General features: G+C 41.7%; 1 protein-coding gene and 1 pseudogene across 1 annotated transcript in view; one reads left to right on the top strand and one right to left on the bottom strand.

Moving 5' to 3' along the window:
• FSIP1 (fibrous sheath interacting protein 1) overlaps positions 1-12,345 on the top strand; it is a 179,394-nt gene that overhangs the window by 99,490 nt on the left and 67,559 nt on the right. The window lies entirely within an intron of this gene.
• LOC132419653 (cyclin-dependent kinase 4 pseudogene) lies at positions 9,849-10,758 on the bottom strand (annotated as a pseudogene).

Below are 12,345 nucleotides of genomic sequence, written 5' to 3'. Positions count from 1 at the left end.
TGTTCTTCTGCCTCAGTTATTCTACTATTGATTCCTTCTAGTTTATTTTTCAATTCATTTATTGTATTGTTCATCTGTTCTTTGATTCTTCTAGTTCTTTGTTCTTTAATTCTTCTAGGTCTTTGTTAAACATTTCTTGCATCTTCTCGATCTTTGCCTCCATTCTTTTTCTGAGGTCCTGGATCATCTTCACTATCATTATTCTGAATTCTTTTTCTGGAAGATTACCTATCTCCATTTCATTTAGTTGTCTTTCTGGGGTTTTATCTTGTTCCTTCATCTGGTACATAGCCCTCTGCCGTTTCATCTCGTCTATCTTTCTGTGAATGTGGTTTTTGTTCCACAGGCTGCAGGATTGTAGTTCTTCTTGTTCTGCTGTCTGCCCTCTGGTGGATGAGGCTATCTAAGAGGCTTGTGCAAGTTTCCTGATGGGAGGGACTGGTGGTGGGTAGAGCTGGGTGTTGCTGTGGTGGGCAGAGCTCAGTAAAACTTTAATCTGCTTGTCTGCTGGTGAGTTGGGCTGGGTTCCCTCCCTGTTGGTTGTTTGGCCTGAGGCAGCCCAACAGTGGAGCCTACCTGGGCTCTTTGGTGGGGCTAATGACAGACTCTGGGAGGGCTCATGCCAAGGAGTACTTCCCAGAACTTCTGCTGCCAGTATCCTTGTCCTCACGGTGACACACAGCCACCCCCATCTCTGCTAGTCCAACACTAGCAGGTAGGTCTCGTTCGGTCTCCTATGGGGTCACTGCTCCTTCCCCTGGGTCCTGATGTGCACACTACTTTGTGTGTGCCCTCCAAGAGTGGAGTCTCTGTTTCCCCCAGTCCTGTCAAAGTCCTGCAGTCAAATCCCGCTAGCCTTCAAAGTCTGATTCTGTAGGAATTCCTCCTCTCGTTGCCAGACCCCCAGATTGGGAAGCCTGACGTGAGGCTCAGAACCTTCACTCCAGTGGGTGGATTTCTGTGTATAAGTGTTCTCCAGTCTGTGAGTCACCCACCCAGCAGTTATGGGATTTGATTTTATTGTGATTGTGCCCCTTCTACCGTCTCATTGCAGCTTCTCCTTTGTCTTTGGATGTGGGATATCATTTTTGGTGAGTTCCAGTGTCTTCCTGTCGATGATTTTTCAGCAGTTAGTTGTGATTCTTGTCCTCTCACAAGAGGGAGTGAGTACACATCTTTCTACTCCACCATATTGAACCAATAATCTCCCACACAGCGATTTTTATGCAGAAGTTTGCCTTAAAAGGTATTTATGACAAAAAGGAAAGAAATTCATCCCAATTCTATATTGTGATATTGGAATGATACGTTACCAAAGAGAGAAGAATACAGAATACTAATTCATATTTACAGTTTGGTGAGATAGTCTGATGACTGTAAACCAAAGCATTATATGTATAGAGTTACAGGAAGCATTTTTAATTAAAAACGTGCTTTCTAAATTTGTTTTTGTCTGTGTTCTTTATTGAAGTGAGGCACCTGGTTTTGTATTTTGCACTGCTAATATTTTGGGAAAGCCATAATAAAGGAGGAAATAAGGTTTTGAGAAGAAAGAAACGGTGTGGAGGTGCCACCTAGTGGTCACATCCTCGTGTCTATATTCTCTTTCTTGCCAGTGGTAATTGGAAGTCAGTGGAGGGTTGCTTAGTCGAGTTGGGGTTTCCTCGAGAATCCCTTTACGATGTCAGTGGTGAATTGATTAGCGTATTGTTGTCTTGATAGGATAATGTTTTTCCCTTTGTTTTATGGTCACTAAAATTATCCTGCTCCAAATTCATTATTTAAAATAACTTTTATTAGCTGGATGGTTTTTGTTATCCTTTTTGCTAGTGTTAACTAACTATGCCAGCAAGATTTGAGTTACACTTGAAAATCATAGCTTCGTGATTTTTTACCATTTCGTTGAAATGATCTCACACGTGAACATACAGAAGACATGTAGTGTGTCTGGAGTGTATTGTGGGACCTAACCGAAGTCTGGATGATGGCCAGGTGCAGTGAAATTTCATTAAAAGTCTTTCTTCTTCTTTTAGGATTAATCAGTCTTTAGAATAATTCCATAGAAGAAAAAGATCAATGGGAAAACTCATCTTTAAAATTTTTTTTTCAGATTAGCTGTGTTCAGCAAGCACACACCTCATTAGAAAGATAACCTGTACTATTAGACAGTTGACTGTACTAATTTCTTTTCTTTACCCTTAAACCACAGGTAATCCAGAATCATGTCACATATTGAAGTTTTTCAAAACAAAGTGCTAGTGATAGAGATCTTAAGAATGGTCAAAATTCCCAGAGGTGTATTTTATCTCCTCAGTGACGAGTAATCTTTGAAAGTTCCTCTGTTCGTGTGTATGATGCAGGGAGGGAGTTAGGGGTTGGGGAGGAACGTTTGCAGTAAAGGACTTCTACTGGGTTATAAAATAAATTTTCTCAGGATGATTTTTACTTTATTAGTATTGTTTTGGTATCTATTTTGGGCAGTATTTGCACAAAGAATCTTAACATCTGATTAGGTACTAACATTTTGTCTTTATTACACATGAAGTTTGTTTTTTTTTTTTTGGTCAAGGAAATTCTCATGGTGGAATTAAATAAAACATTAAAGAAAGAACAGGAGAGCTCTTCAGACCAATGTAGACTTTAGCTAAAAACTTCCTGAAAGGTGCTCTCTGAGATTTGCAAAGACAGCCCAGATAACACACCAGTCACTTAGATTGTAAAATGTCTACTGCATGGGGGTCATTGCTGAGAAGAATACAAAAGTACGTATGATGGAGTCTGTATTCTCAAGGTCCTAGTAAGAGGCAGTATTGAGACAAGTGTGGAGCAAATTGTCTGTGTTTGAGTCCCTGCTCTGCCCCTTACTAGTAGTGTGACTTTTGAGAAGTTACTTGACCTCTCTCTGCCTCAGTTTCCTCCTCTGTGAGTGGAAATAATAAGAACTGACCTTGTAGGTTTGAATGGAAAGTTCTTAGGACAGTGCCTGGATATATGCGGACTCAGTCCACATCGGGTGTTCTCATCTCATCATCTGGTGAGGAAGCCAAAGCATAGGCATCATACACAAGAGGACACTTCAACACTGTATTTGATCAAGTAGGAAATTGATAGGACCTTTTACTAGAATGGTTCACAAAAGACAAACCAGTATGAGCTAGGATATTTTAGAAAGGGAGGAAATAGGAATAGAACTGAGTTTTGAACACTTCAAAAAAAAAAAAAAAGATCTGAAGCCAGTTTTTCTTATTCAGATTTCAGTTGTGGAGAATTATGATTTTTTAAACAACTTTATTGGAGTATGATTGCTTTACAATGGTGTGTTAGTTTCTGCTTTATAACAAAGTGAATCAGTTATACATATACATAAATCCCCATATCTCTTCCCTCTTGCATCTCTCTCCCTCCTACCCTCCCTATCGCACCCCTCTATGTGGTCACAAAGCACTGAGCTGATCTCCCTGTGCTATACGGCTGCTTCCCACTAGCTATCTATTTTACATTTGGTAGTATATATATGTCTATGCCACTCTCTCACTTTGTCCCAGCTTACCCTTCCCCCTCCCTGTGTCCTCAAGTCCATTCTCTAGTAGGTCTGCGTCTTTATTCCCGTCCTGCCCCTAGGTTCTTCATGACCTTTTTTTTTTTTTTTTTTTTTTAGATTCCATATATATGTGTTAACAGATGGTATTTGTTTTTCTCTTTCGGACTTCATTCTGTATGACAGACTCTAGGTCCATCCATGTCTCTACAAATAACCCAATTTCGTTTTTTTTTTTTTGGCTCAGTATTATTCCATTGTATATATGTGCCACATCTTCTTTATCCATTCATCTGTCGATGGACACTTAGGTTGCTTCCATGTCCTGGCTATTGTAAATAGTGCTGCAATGAGCATTGTGGTACATGACTCTTTTTGAATTATGGTTTTCTCACGGTATACGCCCAGTAGTGGGACTGCTGGGTTGTATGGTAGTTCTAGTTTTAGTTTTTTAAGGAACCTCCATACTGTTCTCCATAGTGGCCGTATCAATTTACATTGCCACCAACAGTGCAAGAGGGTTCCCTTTTCTCCACACCCTCTCAAGCATTTATTCTTTGTAGATATTTTGATGATGGCCATTTTGACTGGTGTGAGCTGATATCTCATTGTAGTTTTGATTTGCATTTCTCTAATGATTAGTGATGTTGAGCATCCTTTCATGTGTTTGTTGGCAATCTGTATATCTTCTTTGGAGAAATGTCTATTTAGGTCTTCTGCCCATTTTTGGATTGGGTTGTTTGTGTTTTTGATATTGAGCTGTATGAGTTGCTTGTATGTTTTGGAGATTAATCCTTTGTCTGTTGCTTCATTTAAAAATATTTTCTCCCATTCTGAGGGTTGTCTTTTCGTTTTGTTTAAGTTTTCCTTTGCTGTGCAAAAGCTTTTAAGTTTTATTAGGTCCCATTTTTTAATTTTTGTTTTTATTTGCATTTCTCTAGGAGATGGGTCAAAAAGAATCTTGCTGTGATTTATGTCATAGAGTGTTCTGCCTATGTTTTCCTCTAAGAGTTTGATAGTGTCTGGCCTTACATTTAGGTTTTTAATCCATTTTGAGTTTATTTTTGTGTATGGTGTTAGGGAGTGTTCTAATCTCATTCTTTTACATGTAGCTGTCCAGTTTTCCCAGCACCACTTATTGAAGAGGCTGTCTTTTCTCCACTGTATATTCTTGCCTCCTTTATCAAAGATAAGGTGACCATATGTGCATGGGTTTATCTCTGGGTTTTCTATCCTGTTCCATTGATCTATATTTCTGTTTTTGTGCCAGTACCATACTGTCTTGATTACTGTAGCTTTGTAGTATAGTCTGAAGTCAGGGAGCCTGATTCCTCCAGCTTTGTTTTTCTTTCTCAAGATTGCTTTGGCTATTCGGGGTCTTTTGTGTTTCCATACAAATTGTGAAATTTTTTGTTCTAGTTCTGTGAAAAATGCCATTGGTAGTTTGATAGGGATTTCATTGAATCTGTAGATTGCTTTGGGTAGTATAGTCATTTTCACAATGTTGATTCTCCCAATCCAAGAACATGGTATATCTCTCCATCTGTTTGTATCATCTTTAATTTCTTTCATCAGTGTCTTATAATTTTCTGCATCAGTGGGAGGGAGCTGTGAAGGAGGAAAGGTTTCCACACACCAGGAAGCCCCTTTGCAGGCATAGACTGCGGGTGGTGGAGGGGGGAAGCTTCGGAACCATGGAGGAGAGCACAGCAACTGGGGTGCAGAGGGCAAAGCGGAGAGATTCCCGCACAGAGGATTGGTGCCGACCAGCACTCACCAGCCCGAGAGGCTTGTCTGCTCCCCTGCCGGGACGGGTGAGGGGGTGGGGCTGGGAGCTGAGGCTCTGGCTTCGGAGGTTGGATCCCAGGGAGAAGACTGGGGTTGGCTGTGAGAACACGGCCTGAAGGGGCTAGTGCGCCATAGCTAGCCGGGAGGAAGTCCAGGAAAAAGTCTGGAGCTGCGGAAAAGGCAAGAGACTTTTTCTTGCCTCTTTGTTTCCTGGTGCGTGAGGAGAGGGGATTAAGAGCGCCGCTTAAAGGAGTTCCAGAGACGGGCGTGAGCTGCGGCTATCAGTGCAGACCCCAGAGACGGGCAGGAGACGCTAAGGTTGCTGCTGCAACCACCAAGAAGCCTGTGTGCAAGCACAGGTCACCATCCACACCTCCCCTCCTGGGAGCCTGTGCAGCCCGCCACTGCCAGGGTCCTGTGATCCAGGGACAACTTCCCCGGGAGAATGCACGGTGCACCTCAGGCTGCTGCATCGTCACTCTGGCCTCTGCCGCCGCAGGCTCGCCCCGCACTCTGTACCCCTCCCTCCCCCCGGCCTGAGTGAGCCAGAGCCCCTGAATCAGCTGCTCCTTTAACCCTGTCCAGTCTGAGCGAAGAACAGACGCCCTCCGGTGACCTACATGCAGAGGCGGGTCCAAATCCAAAGCTGAACCCCAGGAGCTGTGCAAACAAAGAAGAGAAAGGGAAACCTCTCCCAGCAGCCTCAGGAGCAGCGGAGTACGTCTTCACAATCAACTTGAGGTCCCTGCATCTGTGGAATACCTGAATAGACAACGAATCATCCCAAATTGAGGAGGTGGACTTTGGGAGCAAAGATGTATATATATTTTTCCCTTTTTCTCTTTTTGTGAGTGGTATGTGTATGCTTCTGTGTGTGATTTTGTCTGTATAGCTTTGCTTTCATCATTTATCCTAGGGTTCTGTCTGTCCATTTTTGTTTTGTATAGTTTTTAGCGCTTGTTATCATTGGTGGTTTGTTTTTGGTTTGGTTGCTCTCTTCTTTATTTTTTTTAATTACTTAAAAAAATTTTTTTAATAATTATTTTTAATTTTAATAACTTTATTTTATTTTATCTCCTTCCTTCCTCCCTCCCTCCCTCCCTCCCTCCCTCCCTCTCTCTCTCTCTCTCTCTCTCTCTCTTTCTTTCTTTCTTTTTTTTCTCCCTTTTATTCTGAGCTGTGTGGATGACAGGCTCTTGGTGCTCCAGCCAGGTGTCAGGGCTGTGCCTCTGAGGTGGGAGAGCCAAGTTCAGGACATTGGTCCAGAAGAGACCTCCCCGCTCCACGTAATATCAAGCAACGAAAATCTTCCAGAGATCTCCATCTCAACGCCAAGACCCAGCTCTACTCAATGACGAGCAAACTTCAGTGCTGGACACCCCATGCCAAACAACTAGCAAGACAGGAACACAACCCCACCCATTAGCAGAAGCTGCCTAAAATCATAGTAAGGCCACAGACACCCCAAAACACACCACCAGACGTGGACCTGCCCACCAGAAAGACAAGATCCAGCCTCATCCACCAGAACACATGCACTAGTCCCCTCCACCAGGAAGCCTACACAACCCACTGAACCAACCTTACCCACTGCACGCAGACACCAAAAACAACAGGAACTACAAACCTGCAGCCTGCGAAAAGGAGACCCCAAACACAGTAAGTTAAGCAAAATGAGAAGACGGTGAAAAATACAGCAGATGAAGGAGCGAGGTAAAAATCCACCAGACCTAACAAATGAAGAGGAAATAGGCAGTCTACCTGAAAAAGAATTCAGAATAATGATAGTAAAGATGATCCAAAATCTTGGAAATAGAATGGAGAAAATACAAGAAACGTTTAACAAGGACCTAGAAGAACTAAAGAGCAAACAAACAGCGATGAACAACACAATGAATGAAATTAAAAATTCTCTAGAAGGGATCAATAGCAGAATAACTGAGGCAGAAGAACGGATAAGTGACCTGGACCATAAAATAGTGGAAATAACTTTCACAGAGCAGAATAAAGAAAAAAGAGTGAAACGAATTGAGGACAGTCTCAGAGACCTCTTGGACAACATTAAACGCACCAACATTCGAATTATAGGGGTGCCAGAAGAAGAAGAGAAAAAGAAAGGGACTGAGAAAATATTTGAAGAGATTATAGTTGAAAACTTCCCTTATATGGGAAAGGAAATAGTTAAGTCCAGGAAGCACAGAGAGTCCCATACAGGATAAATCCAAGGAGAAATACGCCAAGACACCTATTAATCAAACTATCAAAAATTAAATGCAAAGAATTATGATTCTTGATGCTGTGTCCTTCTGTAGGGCTAAGGACAAAAAGTAAGCTCTCCCCTTGTTTGCTCATCGTTCATTTTTCATTTATTGAGCACCAATTTATGGACTATGTCCTATGTGCCAGGCACTCTGCTTGGCACTGGGGAATCCAATGGTGGGTGCGAGGCAGACAAGAATCACTGCTGTAGTTTTTGTTCTCCAACCTTTTAAATAATTTTCCCCACATGCCTCAGTGTGCTCTCTGGATTCCTCATGCTGAACTTTAAAAAATTTTTATGTTAAAAAACCATTGACTGGGGCTTCCCTGGTGGCGCAGTGGTTGAGAGTCTGCCTGCCATTGCAGGGGACACGGGTTCGTGCCCCGGTCTGGGAAGATCCCACATGCCGCGGAGTGGCTGGGCCTGTGAGCCATGGCCACTGAGCCTGCGCGTCCGGAGCCCGTGCTCCGCAACGGGAGAGGCCACAGCAGTGAGAGGCCCGTGTACCGCAAACGACAACAACAACAACAACAACAACAAAAAAAACGATGACTGTGAAAATTTTCAAACACATTCAACAACGTAGTCAGAGGAGTCTAATGAAAACCCAGGTACCCATTACCCATCCTCAGCGTCAACATTTATCGTATCTATGACCCCCTTCCTGACCCTGTGCCTGTAGGAGTTATTTTAAAGCAAATCCAAGACATCATGTCATTTCACCCATAAATACTCAGTATGAGTCTCTAATTGATAAGGGTTTTTCAGAAATATAACCACCATGCCATTATCCACCTAACAAAATTAAGAATAATTCCTTAATATTAAATTATCTCAAAGATATTTACTTTTTTTTAAAGTTTAAATTAACATACAGAAAAGTGGACTTTTTTGGTGTAAGGTCCCATGAATTTTAACACATGTAAGAATACAGAACAGTTCCATTGCTTCCCCAGACTCTCCATGCTATCCCTTTGTAGTTACACTCTTCCCACATCTGTAGGAGAACGCCATATAAATGGAATAATGTGGCATATACTCTTGTGTCTGTTTTTTTTCGCTCAGCATAATGCCTTTGAAATTCATTCAAGTTGCATGTATCTATAGTTCTTTCCCTTTCATTGCTATATTCCATTGTATGAAATACATTGAATAGTTTTCCATTGTATGGATGTACCATAGTTTGTCCATTTATCTGTTGAAGGATATTCGGGCTATTTGCAATTTTTGGCAGTAATGAATAGAACCAGGTTTTTGTGTGAACATCAATTTTCATTTCTCTGAGATAAATGCTCAAAAGTGAATTGCTGAGTTGTTTGGTAAGTATATGTTTACCTTTAGAAGAAACTGCAAGAACTGTTTTCCACAGTGGCTATACATTTTGCATTTCCCTTCAGTCATATATGATTGTTTGAATTGTTCCATAGTCTTTCCAGTACTTGGCATTGTTAGAATTTAAAATTTTGGCCATTCTAGTAGGTGTGTAGTGGTATATCATCATTGTTTTAATTTGCATTTTCCTGTGGCTAATGATGTTGAATGTATTTTCATGAGCCTGTTTGCCATGTATACATCCCCTTTGGTGAAATGTTTGTCTTTTGCCCTTTTTTTAAAGTTGGGTTGTTTATTTTCTTACTGTTGAGGTTTGAGAGTTCTTTAAATATTCTGTTTCCAAGTCCATTATCAGATAAAGGACTGATTTATCTTTTTTGCAAAATATTTTCTTCCACTTTGTTGGCTTGTCTTTTCATTCTCTTAACAATGTCTTTTGCAGAGGAGAAAATTTTAATTTTGAGGTAGTTTTAATTTATCATTTTCTTCTTTTGGTGTCATGTCTAGAAATCTTTGCCTAACCCCGGGTCATGAAGATTTTCTTTTATGCTTTCTTTTAAAAGTTTTATAGTTTTACATTTTAACACTAGATATATGATCCATTTTGAATTAATTTTATTTTGTTTCATTGTTTTTCCCGTATAAAAAAGGATCCCAATATCAAGGTATAGGGAAGGGGAAGAACAAGGGACATACCCCTTGGTGTAAGGACGCAGAGGGGGCAGGAGAAGGATAAGCCTCAAAAGGAGGGGTGGGAGGGGAATGTCATTAAGGCAGCAAAATATTCTCTGTAAAAAGTTGGGGGAGTCTCCATAGCCTCAGAGATGAAGGCAGAGGTGGCCTTCTTAGTGGGGGGCTCTCCACTCAAATGTTCAAAGGAAGGGAATGTTGGCTTCTCTTCTCTTGGTTCTGTTGCAACTATTCCTTGGCTCACTCTGGGTTACCTTCTGCCTTATGTAGATGAGAGTGCTGTGGGGCTCGGAAGGCAAAGATTCACTTGTGTGGGTTAAAAGTCAGCATCTCCAGCAGCAGCTGTGCTCCAGACTCCTCCATCTCAGGTACCACCAACTGCACTGTGCAGGGCCCTCTGAGGGAAAAGCCTCCTGGGGGTAGAGACACATCTCGGGGCCAGTCATCCGCTGGGGGCAGTCCAGTCAGGTCAAAGATTTTGCCTAACTGGTCAGCTTTAGAGTTTCCACAGAAGAGAGGCTTTCAATGAAACATCTCTGTGGAGATACAGCCAACGCTCCACATGTCCACAGGGTTGCATACGTAGACTGCAAAAGAACTTGTGGAGCACGGTACCAGAGTGTAACAACCACAGGTGTAAGTGCCATCTGGTAGCTGTAGATTCTGGCCAGGCCAAAGTCAGCCAGCTTGACTGTCCCACCACTTGTCACCAGAATGTTCTCTGGCTTCAGGTCTTGATGAACGATGCAGTTGGCATGAAGGAAATCTAGGCCTCTTAGAAACTGGTGCATCAGATCCTTGATGGTCTCCACTGGCAAGCCTGGTGGGGGTGCCTTGTCCCGATATGTCCTTAGGTCTTGGTCCACATACTCAAACACCAGGGTCACTTTGGTCTCCCGGTCAGTTCAGGCTGTGGCACAGATGTCCATCAGTCAGACAACACTGGGATGCTCAAAAGCCTCCAGCCGCCGCAATAAGCCACCCCATGAACTGTGCTGATGGGAAGGCCCCCTCCAGCACCTCCTCCACTGGGGATTCTTACACTCTTGAGGGCCACAGAGTAGCCACTGTGGGGATCATGGGCCTTATACACCGTCCCATAGGCACCAACACCAATCTCAGCCACTGGCTCATATCGAGGGGTAGCCATTCTCAGACCAGAGGAGACCCTACAATCACAGAGACTCCTACCACCGAAATTCCTTCCACAGTTCGGATGGTATGAGCCTCACCCCGTGCCTGGAGCTGCGGGGGAGGCCTGTTATTGGGGCCTTGGAGCCAGTTCCTGCGGCGCCGTACACTTGAGCTTGGTCTGGGGCAGCTGGCCACTATGGGGCCGACCATAGACCTTGAGTTAAATTTTATAAAAGATATAAGGTTTAGGTCAAGGTTCCTTTGTTTTTGCATATGGATGTCCATTTGTTCCAACACCATTTGCTGAGGACTGGTTTTTTTCCATTGAATTATTTCTACACTCTTTTCAAATGTAACCTGGCCATATATGTGTGGATCTATTACTGGACTCTTTATTCTGTTCTGTTGCTCTATTGTGTCTATCCCTTTGCCAGTACTGCACTGTCTTAATTACTGCAGCTTTATGGTAAGTCTTCAAATCAGGTCATGTGATTTCCCTAATTTTATTTTTCTTTTATAAAAATTATTTTGGCTATCCTAGTTCTTTTTTGTCTTTTCATATAAATTTTAGAATCAGCTTGTCTATATGTATAGAGAATCATGCTAGGATTTTGATTGAGGTTGCACAAATTTATAGATAAGTTTGGTGAGAACAGACATCTTTATTATGTTGAATCTTCCAATCCATCAACATGGTACACCTTTCTATTTAAGTCTTCTTTGATTTCTTTCAGCAGCATTTTGTGGTTTCAGTATATAGATGCTATACATACATTTTTAGATTTATACTTATTTAGTTTTTTGGAACTATTATAAATGGTACGTTTTTGGGGATCTAGTTGTACCATGCTAGTATATATATAAATATGATTAATTTTTGTGTGTTGACTTTTATCTGGTGAACTTGCTAAAAATCACTTATTAGTTCCAGGTGGGTTTTTTTGTTTCCTTCCTGGTACCATGGGGCTTTCTCCATAGTTAGTCATCTTGTCTGTGAATAGGAATAGTTTTATTTTTTAATTTCCAATCTTGTGTACCTTTTATTTCTTCTTCTTGCCTTTTTTTCTTACACTGGCAAGAACTTCCAGTACAGTTTTGAATAGGGGTGGTGAGAGTGGACATTTCTGCTTTGTTTTTAATTTTGGGATGAAAGCATTCAATCTTTTACCATTAAGTATGATTTTAGCTGCAGGTTTTATCTGGTTGAAGAAGTTCCCTTTTATTCCTGCTTTGCTGAGAGAGTTTTAAAATCAAGAATGGATGTTAAATTTTTCAAATGCTTTTCTATATCAATTGATGTGATTGTTATTATTATTTTTATCATTTTTCCAGTAGACTGCTACTCTGGTAGATTACATTGGTTGGTTTTTGCCTATTGAACTAGTCTTGCGTTCCCATGATAAACCTACTTGGTTGAGGTTCACGTCAAGTTTTGAAGTTCCAGCTGGAGATGTCTAATAAGGGATCGACTAGCAGAGAACATGTAGACTTGTGTTTGGGCTGATATTTATACTGGAAATCAGCTGGCTATTTGGGCTGTTAACCACCCGATTAACTTCTGTTGTCCTGCTCCCTGAGAACCCACCCAGTGAGCAGCCATGCC

The sequence above is a fragment of the Delphinus delphis genome, chromosome 2 (assembly GCF_949987515.2).
Source record: "Delphinus delphis chromosome 2, mDelDel1.2, whole genome shotgun sequence".
Taxonomy (NCBI): Eukaryota; Metazoa; Chordata; class Mammalia; order Artiodactyla; family Delphinidae; genus Delphinus; species Delphinus delphis.
This window is presented reverse-complemented; position numbering and strand designations above follow the sequence as displayed.